At 44.1% G+C, this 15,757-nt stretch overlaps 11 non-coding genes across 11 annotated transcripts; all 11 read left to right on the top strand.

Annotated features, from left to right (window-relative positions):
* The first annotated feature begins 831 nt into the window (after window positions 1-831).
* trnad-guc (transfer RNA aspartic acid (anticodon GUC)) lies at window positions 832-903 on the top strand. The gene has a single exon. It is a non-coding gene; the product is annotated as a tRNA-Asp (tRNA).
* A 215-nt stretch (window positions 904-1,118) lies between these two features.
* trnas-aga (transfer RNA serine (anticodon AGA)) lies at window positions 1,119-1,200 on the top strand. Its single transcript has one exon. It is a non-coding gene; the product is annotated as a tRNA-Ser (tRNA).
* A 1,868-nt stretch (window positions 1,201-3,068) lies between these two features.
* On the top strand, window positions 3,069-3,150 carry trnas-aga (transfer RNA serine (anticodon AGA)). The gene has a single exon. It is a non-coding gene; the product is annotated as a tRNA-Ser (tRNA).
* Window positions 3,151-4,730: 1,580 nt separating this feature from the next.
* Window positions 4,731-4,802, top strand: trnad-guc (transfer RNA aspartic acid (anticodon GUC)). The gene has a single exon. It is a non-coding gene; the product is annotated as a tRNA-Asp (tRNA).
* A 216-nt stretch (window positions 4,803-5,018) lies between these two features.
* trnas-aga (transfer RNA serine (anticodon AGA)) lies at window positions 5,019-5,100 on the top strand. Its single transcript has one exon. It is a non-coding gene; the product is annotated as a tRNA-Ser (tRNA).
* Window positions 5,101-6,681: 1,581 nt separating this feature from the next.
* Window positions 6,682-6,753, top strand: trnad-guc (transfer RNA aspartic acid (anticodon GUC)). The gene has a single exon. It is a non-coding gene; the product is annotated as a tRNA-Asp (tRNA).
* A 217-nt stretch (window positions 6,754-6,970) lies between these two features.
* trnas-aga (transfer RNA serine (anticodon AGA)) lies at window positions 6,971-7,052 on the top strand. Its single transcript has one exon. It is a non-coding gene; the product is annotated as a tRNA-Ser (tRNA).
* Window positions 7,053-8,920: 1,868 nt separating this feature from the next.
* trnas-aga (transfer RNA serine (anticodon AGA)) lies at window positions 8,921-9,002 on the top strand. The gene has a single exon. It is a non-coding gene; the product is annotated as a tRNA-Ser (tRNA).
* Window positions 9,003-10,582: 1,580 nt separating this feature from the next.
* trnad-guc (transfer RNA aspartic acid (anticodon GUC)) lies at window positions 10,583-10,654 on the top strand. Its single transcript has one exon. It is a non-coding gene; the product is annotated as a tRNA-Asp (tRNA).
* A 217-nt stretch (window positions 10,655-10,871) lies between these two features.
* trnas-aga (transfer RNA serine (anticodon AGA)) lies at window positions 10,872-10,953 on the top strand. Its single transcript has one exon. It is a non-coding gene; the product is annotated as a tRNA-Ser (tRNA).
* Window positions 10,954-12,520: 1,567 nt separating this feature from the next.
* Window positions 12,521-12,592, top strand: trnad-guc (transfer RNA aspartic acid (anticodon GUC)). The gene has a single exon. It is a non-coding gene; the product is annotated as a tRNA-Asp (tRNA).
* Window positions 12,593-15,757: the final 3,165 nt, after the last annotated feature.

Here is a 15,757-nt window from a genome sequence, read left to right on the forward strand (position 1 = left end):
CACAGGGCCAGGATAACCGAGTGGTTATGTCGTTGGCCTTAAACTTCAAAGGGTTTTCCACCGTGGGTTCTTCCCCACTCCTGGTTTCTATTTATTTTAACACAGATTTCCTCCCATTCTGATCAGTGATGTCCGATTTTCATCGGTTGAATCAACAATTTTCTGTAACTATGTGTCACTCTGAACCGATAATGAAATGAAATTGTGAAATGTATCTGTGTCGCTCGGTCTCTGCCTCTCTCTCTCTCTACACAGAGCTGTGTATGTGTTTGTATGTCTGAGTCTTTGTCTCTCTCAGTCTGACTCACTCTGTCTGTCCCTGTTTCTCCGTTTGTCTCAGTCTCTCAATCTGTCTCTTTCTCACGGTGCCCACGTCTGTTCCAATGGGATTCTCTCAGATTCTTTGTCTGACTGGCTCTCTCTTTCCCATCATTTCGGTCTGTCCATTTCTTTGCCTGTCTCTGTTAGTCCCTGCCTCTAACCTGAGAAGTATTTCCATCATTTTCTGTTTTAGTCTCTATCTCTTTCTCTCTATCTGTCTCTCTCCTTGTCACTGTCTTTATCATTGTCTTTCTCTCACTCTTTCCCTTTCTCTCTTAATAGATCAAACACACAAATCTCTGTCTCTGTATGTGTTTGAGTCTTTTTCTCACCCAATCTGCCTCTCCTTCTCAGTCTCACACTTTCTGTCTCTCGTTGTCTCTATCTCGGTGTCTGTCTCTCCCTGTTTGTCGGTTTGCATCTGTCTCTCAATCTGTCTGTCGACTTCTCATGGTGTCCAGTTCTGTTCACAGCTCGATTCCTGCTCCGACAGAGCAGCTACCCGTCAGTTCCTCGTTAGTATAGTGGTAAGTATCCCCGCCTGTCACGCGGGAGACCGGGGTTCAATTCCCCGACCGGGAGGCAGATGTTTCAAAATGTTGATTTTTACTTATGTTTCTTGGTAGATACATATTAAAAATTCCAGAGCGAAATCGAACTGTGAAAATACATGTGGAGGAGTTTGCCTCTTCCAGATTTTTAGCAAACGGAGACTTTTTCAGGATTCTTTGGCCGTCTGCTGCACAGAGATGGATGACTGATTTTTTCTGAGTAACGTTTAAAAAGCCAGCGACACAGTAGTCGTGGCCGAGTGGTTAAGGCGATGGACTAGAAATCCATTGGGATTTTCCCGCGCAGGTTCGAATCCTGCCGACTACGATTCTCAGCATTTTTTATTCCATTTCACAATTTAACCAGTTCGCTACCAAACTGATCATGTGATAATTGGAATAACGTCCCACACCTTTCAACACTGACATTTGTTCTCATTTTTATTAATCTGCAATATTCACGATACATCCGATTAAAAAATCGCAACAATCAGTCATAGTTGCGACAGTGATTCAGCCTGTCTATCCCTCGAGATGTCTAAGGCAGCTGTGCATGCCCGTTGGTGCGTGTAAATTTTTGGTTATCTGTGTCTCTGTGTCTGTCTATCTCTATTTTTGTCTCTGTGTATGTGCAACTGTCTGTGGAAATCATCACCATGAATTTGGTATGTCCTGGAACTTATAAAAAAGACTTGGGGAAAATAATACGGTTGTGAACTTTTGTATCGGCTTTGGTTCAGTGGCAGCATTCTCGACTGAATCAGGAGTTTGTGTCTTCAAGTCGCACTCCTTGGACTTGAGCATATCATCTTGGCTAACACTCAAGTGCAGCACTTGGGGAATTTTGCAATGTTGAAGCTGTTGACTTTCGGATGAAATGTTAAATTGAAGCTCCGTCTGCACCCTCGGGTGGATATGAAGGTCCCAGAGCATTACTCGAAACAGAGTAGGAGAGTTGCCCCCGTGTCAATATTCCTCAAAATGTTCGTAAATGCTCACTAAAAGACTATGTGCATGTGTTTGTATGTGGGGTTGGTGTTGAAGCCCAGTTTGTCACAGAGACAGAATCCAAGCTCTCACAGGGCCAGGATAACCGAGTGGTTATGTCGTTGGCCTTAAACTTCAAAGGGTTTTCCACCGTGGGTTCTTCCCCACTCCTGGTTTCTATTTATTTTAACACAGATTTCCTCCCATTCTGATCAGTGATGTCCGATTTTCATCGGTTGAATCAACAATTTTCTGTAACTATGTGTCACTCTGAACCGATAATGAAATGAAATTGTGAAATGTATCTGTGTCGCTCGGTCTCTGCCTCTCTCTCTCTCTACACAGAGCTGTGTATGTGTTTGTATGTCTGAGTCTTTGTCTCTCTCAGTCTGACTCACTCTGTCTGTCCCTGTTTCTCCGTTTGTCTCAGTCTCTCAATCTGTCTCTTTCTCACGGTGCCCACGTCTGTTCCAATGGGATTCTCTCAGATTCTTTGTCTGACTGGCTCTCTCTTTCCCATCATTTCGGTCTGTCCATTTCTTTGCCTGTCTCTGTTAGTCCCTGCCTCTAACCTGAGAAGTATTTCCATCATTTTCTGTTTTAGTCTCTATCTCTTTCTCTCTATCTGTCTCTCTCCTTGTCACTGTCTTTATCATTGTCTTTCTCTCACTCTTTCCCTTTCTCTCTTAATAGATCAAACACACAAATCTCTGTCTCTGTATGTGTTTGAGTCTTTTTCTCACCCAATCTGCCTCTCCTTCTCAGTCTCACACTTTCTGTCTCTCGTTGTCTCTATCTCGGTGTCTGTCTCTCCCTGTTTGTCGGTTTGCATCTGTCTCTCAATCTGTCTGTCGACTTCTTATGGTGTCCAGTTCTGTTCACAGCTCGATTCCTGCTCCGACAGAGCAGCTATCCGTCAGTTCCTCGTTAGTGTATTGGTGCGTATCCCCGCCTGTCACGTGGGAGACCGGGGTTCAATTCCCCGACGGGGAGGCAGATGTTTCAAAATGTTGATTTTTACTTCTGTTTCTTGGTAGATACATATTAAAAATTCCAGAGCGAAATCGAACTGTGAAAATACAGGTAGAGGAGTTTGCCTCTTCCAGATTTTTAGCAAACGGAGACTTTTTCAGGATTCTTTGGCCGTCTGCTGCACAGAGATGGATGACTGAGTTTTTTCTGAGTAACGTTTAAAAAGCCAGCGACACAGTAGTCGTGGCCGAGTGGTTAAGGCGATGGACTAGAAATCCATTGGGATTTTCCCGCGCAGGTTCGAATCCTGCCGACTACGATTCTCAGCATTTTTCATTCCATTTCACAATTTAACCAGTTCGCTACCAAACTGATCATGTGATAATTGGAATAACGTCCCACACCTTTCAACACTGACATTTGTTCTCATTTTTATTAATCTGCAATATTCACGATACATCCGATTAAAAAATCGCAACAATCAGTCATAGTTGCGACAGTGATTCAGCCTGTCTATCCCTCGAGATGTCTAAGGCAGCTGTGCATGCCCGTTGGTGCGTGTAAATTTTTGGTTATCTGTGTCTCTGTGTCTGTCTATCTCTATTTTTGTCTCTGTGTATGTGCAACTGTCTGTGGAAATCATCACCATGAATTTGGTATGTCCTGGAACTTATAAAAAAGACTTGGGGAAAATAATACGGTTGTGAACTTTTGTATCGGCTTTGGTTCAGTGGCAGCATTCTCGACTGAATCAGGAGTTTGTGTGTTCAAGTCGCACTCCTTGGACTTGAGCATATCATCTTGGCTAACACTCAAGTGCAGCACTTGGGGAATTTTGCAATGTTGAAGCTGTTGACTTTCGGATGAAATGTTAAATTGAAGCTCCGTCTGCACCCTCGGGTGGATATGAAAGGTCCCAGAGCATTACTCGAAACAGAGTAGGAGAGTTTCCCCCGTGTAAATATTACTAAAAATGTTCGTAAATGCTCACTAAAAGACTATGTGCATGTGTTTGTATGTGGGGTTGGGGTTGAAGCCCAGTTTGTCACAGAGACAGAATCCAAGCTCTCACAGGGCCAGGATAACCGAGTGGTTATGTCGTTGGCCTTAACTTCAAAGGGTTTTCCACCGTGGGTTCTTCCCCACTCCTGGATTCTATTTATTTTAACACAGATTTCCTCCCATTCTGATCAGTGATGTCCGATTTTCATCGGTTGAATCAACAATTTTCTGTAACTATGTGTCACTCTGAACCGATAATGAAATGAAATTGTGAAATGTATCTGTGCCGCTCGGTCTCTGCCTCTCTCTCTCTCAACACAGAGCTGTGCATGTGTTTGTATGTCTGAGTCTTTGTCTCTCTCAGTCTGACTCACTCTGTCTGTCCCTGTTTCTCCATTTGTCTCAGTCTCTCAATCTGTCTCTTTCTCACGGTGCCGACGTCTGTTCCAATGGGATTCTCTCAGATTCTTTGTCTGACTGGCTCTCTCTTTCCCATCATTTCGGTCTGTCCATTTCTTTGCCTGTCTCTGTTAGTCCCTGCCTCTAACCTGAGAAGTATTTCCATCATTTTCTGTTTTAGTCTCTATCTCTTTCTCTCTATCTGTCTCTCTCCTTGTCACTGTCTTTATCATTGTCTTTCTCTCACTCTTTCCCTTTCTCTCTTAATAGATCAAACACACAAATCTCTGTCTCTGTATGTGTTTGAGTCTTTTTCTCACCCAATCTGCCTCTCCTTCTCAGTCTCACACTTTCTGTCTCTCGTTGTCTCTATCTCGGTGTCTGTCTCTCCCTGTTTGTCGGTTTGTATCTGTCTCTCAATGTGTCTGTCGACTTCTCATGGTGTCCAGTTCTGTTCACAGCTCGATTCCTGCTCCGACAGAGCAGCTATCCGTCAGTTCCCCGTTAGTATAGTGGTAAGTATCGCTGCCTGTCACGCCGTAGACCGGGGTTCAATTCCCCGACGGGGAGGCAGATGTTTCAAAATGTTGATTTTTACTTCTGTTTCTTGGTAGATACATATTAAAAATTCCAGAGCGAAATCGAACTGTAAAAATATATGTGGAGGAGTTTGCCTCTTCCAGATTTTTTGCAAACGGAGACTTTTTCAGGATTCTTTGGCCGTCTGCTGCACAGAGATGGATGACTGAGTTTTTTCTGAGTAACGTTTAAAAAGCCAGCGCCACAGTAGTCGTGGCCGAGTGGTTAAGGCGATGGACTAGAAATCCATTGGGATTTTCCCGCGCAGGTTCGAATCCTGCCGACTACGATTCTCAGCATTTTTCATTCCATTTCACAATTTAACCAGTTCGCTACCAAACTGATCATGTGATAATTGGAATAACGTCCCACACCTTTCAACACTGACATTTGTTCTCATTTTTATTAATCTGCAATATTCACGATACATCCGATTAAAAAATCGCAACAATCAGTCATAGTTGCGACAGTGATTCAGCCTGTCTATCCCTCGAGATGTCTAAGGCAGCTGTGCATGCCCGTTGGTGCGTGTAAATTTTTGGTTATCTGTGTCTCTGTGTCTGTCTATCTCTATTTTTGTCTCTGTGTATGTGCAACTGTCTGTGGAAATCATCACCATGAATTTGGTATGTCCTGGAACTTATAAAAAAGACTTGGGGAAAATAACACGGTTGTGAACTTTTGTATCGGCTTTGGTTCAGTGGCAGCATTCTCGACTGAATCAGGAGTTTGTGTCTTCAAGTCGCACTCCTTGGACTTGAGCATATCATCTTGGCTAACACTCAAGTGCAGCACTTGGGGAATTTTGCAATGTTGAAGCTGTTGACTTTCGGATGAAATGTTAAATTGAAGCTCCGTCTGCACCCTCGGGTGGATATGAAAGGTCCCAGAGCATTACTCGAAACAGAGTAGGAGAGTTGCCCCCCTGTCAATATTCCTCAAAATGTTCGTAAATGCTCACTAAAAGACTATGTGCATGTGTTTGTATGTGGGGTTGGTGTTGAAGCCCAGTTTGTCACAGAGACAGAATCCAAGCTCTCACAGGGCCAGGATAACCGAGTGGTTATGTCGTTGGCCTTAAACTTCAAAGGGTTTTCCACCGTGGGTTCTTCCCCACTCCTGGTTTCTATTTATTTTAACACAGATTTCCTCCCATTCTGATCAGTGATGTCCGATTTTCATCGGTTGAATCAACAATTTTCTGTAACTATGTGTCACTCTGAACCGATAATGAAATGAAATTGTGAAATGTATCTGTGTTGCTCGGTCTCTGCCTCTCTCTCTCTCTCCACAGAGCTGTGTATGTGTTTGTATGTCTGAGTCTTTGTCTCTCTCAGTCTGACTCACTCTGTCTGTCCCTGTTTCTCCGTTTGTCTCAGTCTCTCAATCTGTCTCTTTCTCACGGTGCCCACGTCTGTTCCAATGGGATTCTCTCAGATTCTTTGTCTGACTGGCTCTCTCTTTCCCATCATTTCGGTCTGTCCATTTCTTTGCCTGTCTCTGTTAGTCCCTGCCTCTAACCTGAGAAGTATTTCCATCATTTTCTGTTTTAGTCTCTATCTCTTTCTCTCTATCTGTCTCTCTCCTTGTCACTGTCTTTATCATTGTCTTTCTCTCACTCTTTCCCTTTCTCTCTTAATAGATCAAACACACAAATCTCTGTCTCTCTATGTGTTTGAGTCTTTTTCTCACCCAATCTGCCTCTCATTCTCAGTCTCACACTTTCTGTCTCTCATTGTCTCTATCTCGGTGTCTGTCTCTCCCTGTTTGTCGGATTGTCTCTGTCTCTCAATGTGTCTGTCGACTTCTCATGGTGTCCAGTTCTGTTCACAGCTCGATTCCTGCTCCGACAGAGCAGCTATCCGTCAGTTCCTCGTTAGTGTAGTGGTGAGTATCCCCGCCTGTCACGCGGGAGACCGGGGTTCAATTCCCCGACGGGGAGGCAGATGTTTCAAAATGTTGATTTTTACTTCTGTTTCTTGGTAGATACATATTAAAAATTCCAGAGCGAAATCCGAACTTTGAAAATACAGGGAGAGGAGTTTGCCTCTTCCAGATTTTTAGCTGACGGAGACTTTTTCAGGATTCTTTGGCCGTCTGCTGCACAGAGATGGATGACTGAGTTTTTTCTGAGTAACGTTTAAAAAGCCAGCGACACAGTAGTCGTGGCCGAGTGGTTAAGGCGATGGACTAGAAATCCATTGGGATTTTCCCGCGCAGGTTCGAATCCTGCCGACTACGATTCTCAGCTTTTTTCATTGCATTTCACAATTTAACCAGTTCTCTACCAAACTGATCATGTGATAATTGGAATAACGTCCCACACCTTTCAACACTGACATTTGTTCTCATTTTTATTAATCTGCAATATTCACGATACATCCGTTTAAAAAATCGCAACAATCAGTCAAAGTTACGACAGTGATTCAGCCTGTCTATCCCTCGAGATGTCTAAGGCATCTGTGCATGCCCGTTGGTGCGTGTAAATTTTTGGTTATATGTGTCTCTGTGTCTGTCTATCTCTATTTTTGTCTCTGTGTATGTGCAACTGTCTGTGGAAATCATCACCATGAATTTGGTATGTCCTGGAACTTATAAAAAAGACTTGGGGAAAATAATACGGTTGTGAACTTTTGTATCGGCTTTGGTTCAGTGGCAGCATTGTCGTCTGAATCAGGAGTTTGTGTGTTCAAGTCGCACTCCTTGGACTTGAGCATATCATCTTGGCTAACACTCAAGTGCAGCACTTGGGGAATTTTGCAATGTTGAAGCTGTTGACTTTCGGATGAAATGTTAAATTGAAGCTCCGTCTGCACCCTCGGGTGGATATGAAAGGTCCCAGAGCATTACTCGAAACAGAGTAGGAGAGTTGCCCCCGTGCCAATATTACTAAAAATGTTCGTAAATGCTCACTAAAAGACTATGTGCATGTGTTTGTATGTGGGGTTGGGGTTGAAGCCCAGTTTGTCACAGAGACAGAATCCAAGCTCTCACAGGGCCAGGATAACCGAGTGGTTATGTCGTTGGCCTTTAACTTCAAAGGGTTTCCACCGTGGGTTCTTCCCCACTCCTGGTTTCTATTTATTTTAACACAGATTTCCTCCCATTCTGATCAGTGATGTCCGATTTTCATCGGTTGAATCAACAATTTTCTGTAACTATGTGTCACTCTGAACCGATAATGAAATGAAATTGTGAAATGTATCTGTGTCGCTCGGTCTCTGCCTCTCTCTCTCTCTCCACAGAGCTGTGTATGTGTTTGTATGTCTGAGTCTTTGTCTCTCTCAGTCTGACTCACTCTGTCTGTCCCTGTTTCTCCGTTTGTCTCAGTCTCTCAATCTGTCTCTTTCTCACGGTGCCCACGTCTGTTCCAATGGGATTCTCTCAGATTCTTTGTCTGACTGGCTCTCTCTTTCCCATCATTTCGGTCTGTCCATTTCTTTGCCTGTCTCTGTTAGTCCCTGCCTCTAACCTGAGAAGTATTTCCATCATTTTCTGTTTTAGTCTCTATCTCTTTCTCTCTATCTGTCTCTCTCCTTGTCACTGTCTTTATCATTGTCTTTCTCTCACTCTTTCCCTTTCTCTCTTAATAGATCAAACACACAAATCTCTGTCTCTGTATGTGTTTGAGTCTTTTTCTCACCCAATCTGCCTCTCCTTCTCAGTCTCACACTTTCTGTCTCTCGTTGTCTCTATCTCGGTGTCTGTCTCTCCCTGTTTGTCGGTTTGTATCTGTCTCTCAATGTGTCTGTCGACTTCTCATGGTGTCCAGTTCTGTTCACAGCTCGATTCCTGCTCCGACAGAGCAGCTATCCGTCAGTTCCTCGTTAGTGTATTGGTGAGTATCCCCGCCTGTCACGCGGGAGACCGGGGTTCAATTCCCCGACGGGGAGGCAGATGTTTCAAAATGTTGATTTTTACTTCTGTTTCTTGGTAGATACATATTAAAAATTCCAGAGCGAAATCGAACTGTGAAAATACAGGTAGATGAGTTTGCCTCTTCCAGATTTTTAGCAAACGGAGACTTTTTCAGGATTCTTTGGCCGTCTGCTGCACAGAGATGGATGACTGAGTTTTTTCTGAGTAACGTTTAAAAAGCCAGCGACACAGTAGTCGTGGCCGAGTGGTTAAGGCGATGGACTAGAAATCCATTGGGATTTTCCCGCGCAGGTTCGAATCCTGCCGACTACGATTCTCAGCATTTTTCATTCCATTTCACAATTTAACCAGTTCGCTACCAAACTGATCATGTGATAATTGGAATAACGTCCCACACCTTTCAACACTGACATTTGTTCTCATTTTTATTAATCTGCAATATTCACGATACATCCGATTAAAAAATCGCAACAATCAGTCATAGTTGCGACAGTGATTCAGCCTGTCTATCCCTCGAGATGTCTAAGGCAGCTGTGCATGCCCGTTGGTGCGTGTAAATTTTTGGTTATCTGTGTCTCTGTGTCTGTCTATCTCTATTTTTGTCTCTGTGTATGTGCAACTGTCTGTGGAAATCATCACCATGAATTTGGTATGTCCTGGAACTTATAAAAAAGACTTGGGGAAAATAATACGGTTGTGAACTTTTGTATCGGCTTTGGTTCAGTGGCAGCATTCTCGACTGAATCAGGAGTTTGTGTCTTCAAGTCGCACTCCTTGGACTTGAGCATATCATCTTGGCTAACACTCAAGTGCAGCACTTGGGGAATTTTGCAATGTTGAAGCTGTTGACTTTCGGATGAAATGTTAAATTGAAGCTCCGTCTGCACCCTCGGGTGGATATGAAAGGTCCCAGAGCATTACTCGAAACAGAGTAGGAGAGTTGCCCCCGTGTAAATATTACTAAAAATGTTCGTAAATGCTCACTAAAAGACTATGTGCATGTGTTTGTATGTGGGGTTGGGGTTGAAGCCCAGTTTGTCACAGAGACAGAATCCAAGCTCTCACAGGGCCAGGATAACCGAGTGGTTATGTCGTTGGCCTTAACTTCAAAGGGTTTTACACCGTGGGTTCTTCCCCACTCCTGGTTTCTATTTATTTTAACACAAATTTCCTCCCATTCTGATCAGTGATGTCCGATTTTCATCGGTTGAATCAACAATTTTCTGTAACTATGTGTCACTCTGAACCGATAATGAAATGAAATTGTGAAATGTATCTGTGCCGCTCGGTCTCTGCCTCTCTCTCTCTCAACACAGAGCTGTGCATGTGTTTGTATGTCTGAGTCTTTGTCTCTCTCAGTCTGACTCACTCTGTCTGTCCCTGTTTCTCCATTTGTCTCAGTCTCTCAATCTGTCTCTTTCTCACGGTGCCGACGTCTGTTGCAATGGGATTCTCTCAGATTCTTTGTCTGACTGGCTCTCTCTTTCCCATCATTTCGGCCTGTCCATTTCTTTGCCTGTCTCTTTTAGTCCCTGCCACTAACCTGAGAAGTATTTCCATCATTTTCTGTTTTAGTCTCTATCTCTTTCTCTCTATCTGTCTCTCTCCTTGTCACTGTCTTTATCATTGTCTTTCTCTCACTCTTTCCCTTTCTCTCTTAATAGATCAAACACACAAATCTCTGTCTCTGTATGTGTTTGAGTCTTTTTCTCACCCAATCTGCCTCTCCTTCTCAGTCTCACACTTTCTGTCTCTCGTTGTCTCTATCTCGGTGTCTGTCTCTCCCTGTTTGTCGGTTTGTATCTGTCTCTCAATGTGTCTGTCGACTTCTCATGGTGTCCAGTTCTGTTCACAGCTCGATTCCTGCTCCGACAGAGCAGCTATCCGTCAGTTCCCCGTTAGTATAGTGGTAAGTATCCCTGCTTGTCACGCCGGAGACCGGGGTTCAATTCCCCGACGGGGAGGCAGATGTTTCAAAATGTTGATTTTTACTTCTGTTTCTTGGTAGATACATATTAAAAATTCCAGAGCGAAATCCGAACTTTGAAAATACAGGGGGAGGAGTTTGCCTCTTCCAGATTTTTAGCTGACGGAGACTTTTTCAGGATTCTTTGGCCGTCTGCTGCACAGAGATGGATGACTGAGTTTTTTCTGAGTAACGTTTAAAAAGCCAGCGACACAGTAGTCGTGGCCGAGTGGTTAAGGCGATGGACTAGAAATCCATTGGGATTTTACCGCGCAGGTTCGAATCCTGCCGACTACGATTTGCAGCATTTTTCATTCCATTTCACAATTTAACCAGTTCTCTACCAAACTGATCATGTGATAATTGGAATAACGTCCCACACCTTTCAACTTTGAAATTTTTTTCTCATTTTTTTAATCTGAAATATTCACGATACATACGTTTCAAAAATCGCAAACATCAGTCAAAGTTGCGACAGTGATTCAGCCTGTCTATCCCTCGAGATGTCTGAGGCATCTGTGCATGCCCGTTGGTGCGTGCAAATTTTTAGTTATGTGTGTGTGGGTCTCTGTGTCTGTCTATCTCTTTATATGTCTCTGTGTATGTGCAACTGTCTGTGGAAATCATCACCATGAAGTTGGTATGTCCTGGAACTTATAAAAACGACCTGGGGAAAATAATACGGTTGTGAACTTTTGTATCGGCAATGGTTCAGTGGCCGCATTCTCGACTGAATCGGGAGTTTGTCTGTTCAAGTCGCACTCCTGAGACTTGAGCATATCATCTTGGCTAACACTTGGGGAATTTTGCATTGTTGAAGCTGCTGTCTTTCGGATGAAATGTTAAATTGAAGCTCCGTCTGCACCCTCGGGTGGATATGAAAGTTCCCAGTGTATTACTCGAAAAAGAATAGGAGAGTTGCCCCCGTGTCAATATTACTAAAAATGTTCGTAAATGCTCACTGAAAGCCGATGTGTATGTATTTGTATGTGGTGTTGGGGTTGAAGCCCAGATTCTCACAGATACAGAATCCAGGTTCTCACAGGACCAGAATAGCCGAGTGGTTGAGGCATTGGCCTTAAAACTCAATGGGTTTGTCCCGCGTGGGTTCGTCCCCCACTTCTGGTATCTCTTTAATTTAACACGGATTTCCTCCCATTCTGATCAGTGAGACCGGATTTTCATCGGTTGAATCAGCAATTTTCTGTAACAATGTGACACTCTGAACCGATAATGAAATGAAATTGTGAAATGTATCTGTGTCGCTCGGTTTCTGCCTCTCTCTCTCTTCAGAGAGTTTTGTATGTTTGAGTCTTTGTCTCTCTCAGTCTGACTCACTCTGTCTGTCCCTGTTTCTCTGTTTGTCTCTGTCTCTAAATCTGTCTCTTTCTCACGGTGCCATGTCTGTTCCAATGGGATTCTCTGAGACTCTTTGTCTGACTGGCTCTCTCTTTCCCATCATTTCGGTCTGTCCATGTCTTTGCCTGTCTCTGTTAGTCCCTGCTTGTAAGCTGAGAAGTATTTCCATCATTTTCTGTTTTAGTCTCTATCGCTCTCTCTCTATCTCTCTCTCTCCGCGTCACTGTCTTTATTCATTGTCTTTCTCTCACTCTTTCCCTTTCTCTCTTAATAGATCACACACACACATCTCTGTATATGTATATATTTGATTCTTTTTCGCACTCAGTCTGCCTCTCCTCCTCAGTCTCACACAAACTGTGTCTCGTTGTCTCTATCTCGCTGTCTGTCTCTCCCTGTTTGTCGGTTTTTCTCTGTCTCTCAATGTGTCTGTCGACTTCTCCTGGTGTCCAGTTCTGCTCACAGTGACTCGATTCCTGCTCTGACAGAGCTGGTACACGTCAGTTCCTCGTTAGTATAGTGGTGAGTATCCCTGCCTGTCACGCGGGAGACCGGGGTTCAATTCCCCGATGAGGAGGCAGTTGTTTCAAGATGTCGAATTTTACTTCTGTTTCTTGGAAGAGATGCATATTAAAAAGTTCCAGAGCAATATCTTGTGTTGGGGGACTTTGCGAACCGAGCTACCATTGCCAGTCGCTCCCTTCTGTACTGTGCAATGATTGTAAAGCGAATTCAGTGACTTGAGCCATTCTAAAATGTCTCACTGTTTTTGATGATGCATTTCACTTGCTTGTCTAATTTGGAAAGATTTCAGAATTGTGCATTTTGACGAAGTTTTCCTTCACAGGTGGAGCCAAATTTGTTTCAAAATATTCTGTTCCCACCCTTCCCCAACCCCCCTCCCACCGCACCACCAACCCCCAATTTCAGAACACTGCAGTACTGACTGGGACGGTCACAAGTTCGATCCTTGATCTGGGCTGTTAGTTGAGCTCAGCCAAGGCAGCAGTTCACAGGTTATAATTGTCCTCTGTACAACTGGGAAGTGTGTGGATGTCATTTGAGGACAGGAGTTGAGGCTGTGATGCCTACCACAGTGGAAATCCTGCTGGCACTCACTGAATCGACTGACCGTGAGGCACTAGAGGTTAACTAATGTCTGTGGAATTGCACCGAGCCAGATTCAGCACTTTCTGGTGATAATAAAGCTCAGGCGATGAAATGAATGTTGATTTTAGACAGTAAATGTCTAGAATAAGGAATTTAGGAGGGACAGGAGGGGACAGAATGTTCCATAGAATCTAGAATTGTCTATTCTTAATTTATATCCTATACTTAAAGTAACAACGTTTGTAACCACCATTTATTTGCAGGGTATTCGAAGGGGAGGATCTGCAACTTGGAAACGCAATCCAGACATCGTGTCAAGATTTGACAGATTCCCCAGATTGATCAGGATCATCTTATCATCAGCCTTTGTAAAAACACCAATCACAGCGGGGAGAAACAGGACACCTGTTCTGTGTGTGGATGCTCCTACAACCAATCGTTCAGCCTGTGAGACTCGTGCACCCACCTGACTCAACACTGTAAATGTGGGGACAGCGGGAATGGATGCTGTTGTGCGTGGAAAGAGATTCAGTCGCTCATCTCACCAACTGACATTCGAGCAGATAGATAACAAGCTTTCCCCTGTGAATATAGAGCTGGGTTGTTAGTCCGTGATGTGTTCACTTATTCATCCTGGTGACTCTAAACCTTTGCCAATTATTTCATGTGATCAGTTTACATGTACATATTTTTAAAAATGCATTTGCTGAGTGGATTCAAATTTAAATTGAACCCAGGTTTGCAGGCGGGGTGCTCCATTCACACATCGAAGGTGAGAGAGATGCTGTGGGGCACACGCTAAGTCCAGTATCTGAAAGTGATTACCAGACTGGGAACTTGTCCCGGAGAGTAACTGATGGTATGAGAACTGTAATAATCCAGAATTAGAAAGGAGAAAAGGCCCAAATTGGTGCAGTCAGTAACAGGACATCAGTTAGTACCCTCTAGTCTTGGAGATATCAAATATCGACACACTGTGTTATTTGAAACATGAAAACATTAAGCTCTAGCCCAGTTATAGGTTATTCACATCAACAGAAACAAACCCCAAGTGATACAACAAACATGATTCAATCAGGATGCGATTAACAGCAGCAAAAATAATAGAATCCAACCCCTGCAGTCACTTGTGAACTCGCTGGTGTCTCAGCAGTTGGGATGACTGAGTGAATCCCTTCCCACACTCAGAACAGGAGAACGGCCTCTCCCCAGTGTGAATTCGCTGGTGTGTCAGCAGGTGGGATGACTGAGTGAATCCATTCCCACACTCAGAGCAGCTGAACGGGCTCTCCCCAGTGTGACTGTGACTGTGCATTTTCAGCTTACAAGGTTGGGTTCAGTTCTGCAACCGCTGTGCGCAGAGTGAGAATAAAATCAATGAGCTGCCGATTCTCTCCGCTGGACAATGGGTCTTTTGTGCTGGCCCAATAGGGTGAGACGGGCTGGCCGAATAGCGTGAGCCCAGGCTGGCCCAATAGGTGAGTCCAGGCTGGCCCAATAGTGTGAGCCGGGCGGGCCCAATAGTGTGAGCCGGGCTGGCCTAGTAGGGCGTGGCCAGGCTGGCCCAATAGGTGAGCTCGGGCTGGCCCAATGAGGTGAGCCTGGGATGGCCTGGGCCAGGTGAGCCTGGGCTAGCCCAATAGGATAATCACAGGCTGGCCCAATAGGGTGAGCCAGTTTGGCCCAGAGTCACCAGACAACAATCACCAGAACAACAGTTTCCCTTTCAGGGGCCACTGATCTGGGCACAAACATGATGTCCAATAAAACTGACAGACACCCTGAAGCCCCGCCCACACAATGTCCCTGCCGTGTCGAAACTCCAAATGAAGCACTTGCTTTAGGAGGCTTGGATTGGGAATATGGACAGCAGAAATTGTCGAGTACACTCCATAACGCCTCATGGTTGACCTTGTCAAAGGCCGTCGTCATGTCAAAGAATGTTGAACCAAAGCCTCAGTCACTGACACCAAGTTCCTCCCATGTGATATAAACCAACCCTTGTCACTGACAACAAGTGGACTGGGAAAATATGTTAGAGGATAAGACTGTAGAAATGCAATGGCAAACATTTAAGGAGATATTTCATAACTCTCAGCAAAGATGTATTCAAGTGAGAAATAAAGATGCTAAGAGAAGGATGAACCATCCCTGCCTAACTGAGGAAGTAAAGGATGGTATCAAATTGAAAAAAGGCATATAATGTTGCGAACGACAGTGGAAGGCCTGAGGATTGGGAAATTTTTAGAAACCAGCAAAGGACGACGAAAAAATGATAAAGACAGTGAAGATAGCAGATGAAAGCAAATTAGCAAGGAATATGGAAACAGAAAATAAGAGCTTCTACAGGGATATAAAACGGAAACGAGCAGCTGAGGTCCCTTAGAAGGTGAAACTGGAGAATTAATAATGGGAAACACGGAAATGGCAGAGACTTTAAAAAATAATTTTGAATCGGTCTTCATGGTAGAGGGCACCTAAAAACTTCCTAATAGTTGATAACCAAGGAGCTATTGCGGAGGGCGGGGGAGCGGGGGAGCAATCACTATCAGTAGAGATCAAATACTAATCAAACTAATGGGACTAAAGACGGACAAGTCCCCTGGACTTGATTACATGCATTCTAGGTTCT

This window comes from Pristiophorus japonicus, unplaced genomic scaffold, assembly GCF_044704955.1.
Source record: "Pristiophorus japonicus isolate sPriJap1 unplaced genomic scaffold, sPriJap1.hap1 HAP1_SCAFFOLD_382, whole genome shotgun sequence".
Lineage (NCBI taxonomy): Eukaryota > Metazoa > Chordata > Chondrichthyes > Pristiophoridae > Pristiophorus > Pristiophorus japonicus.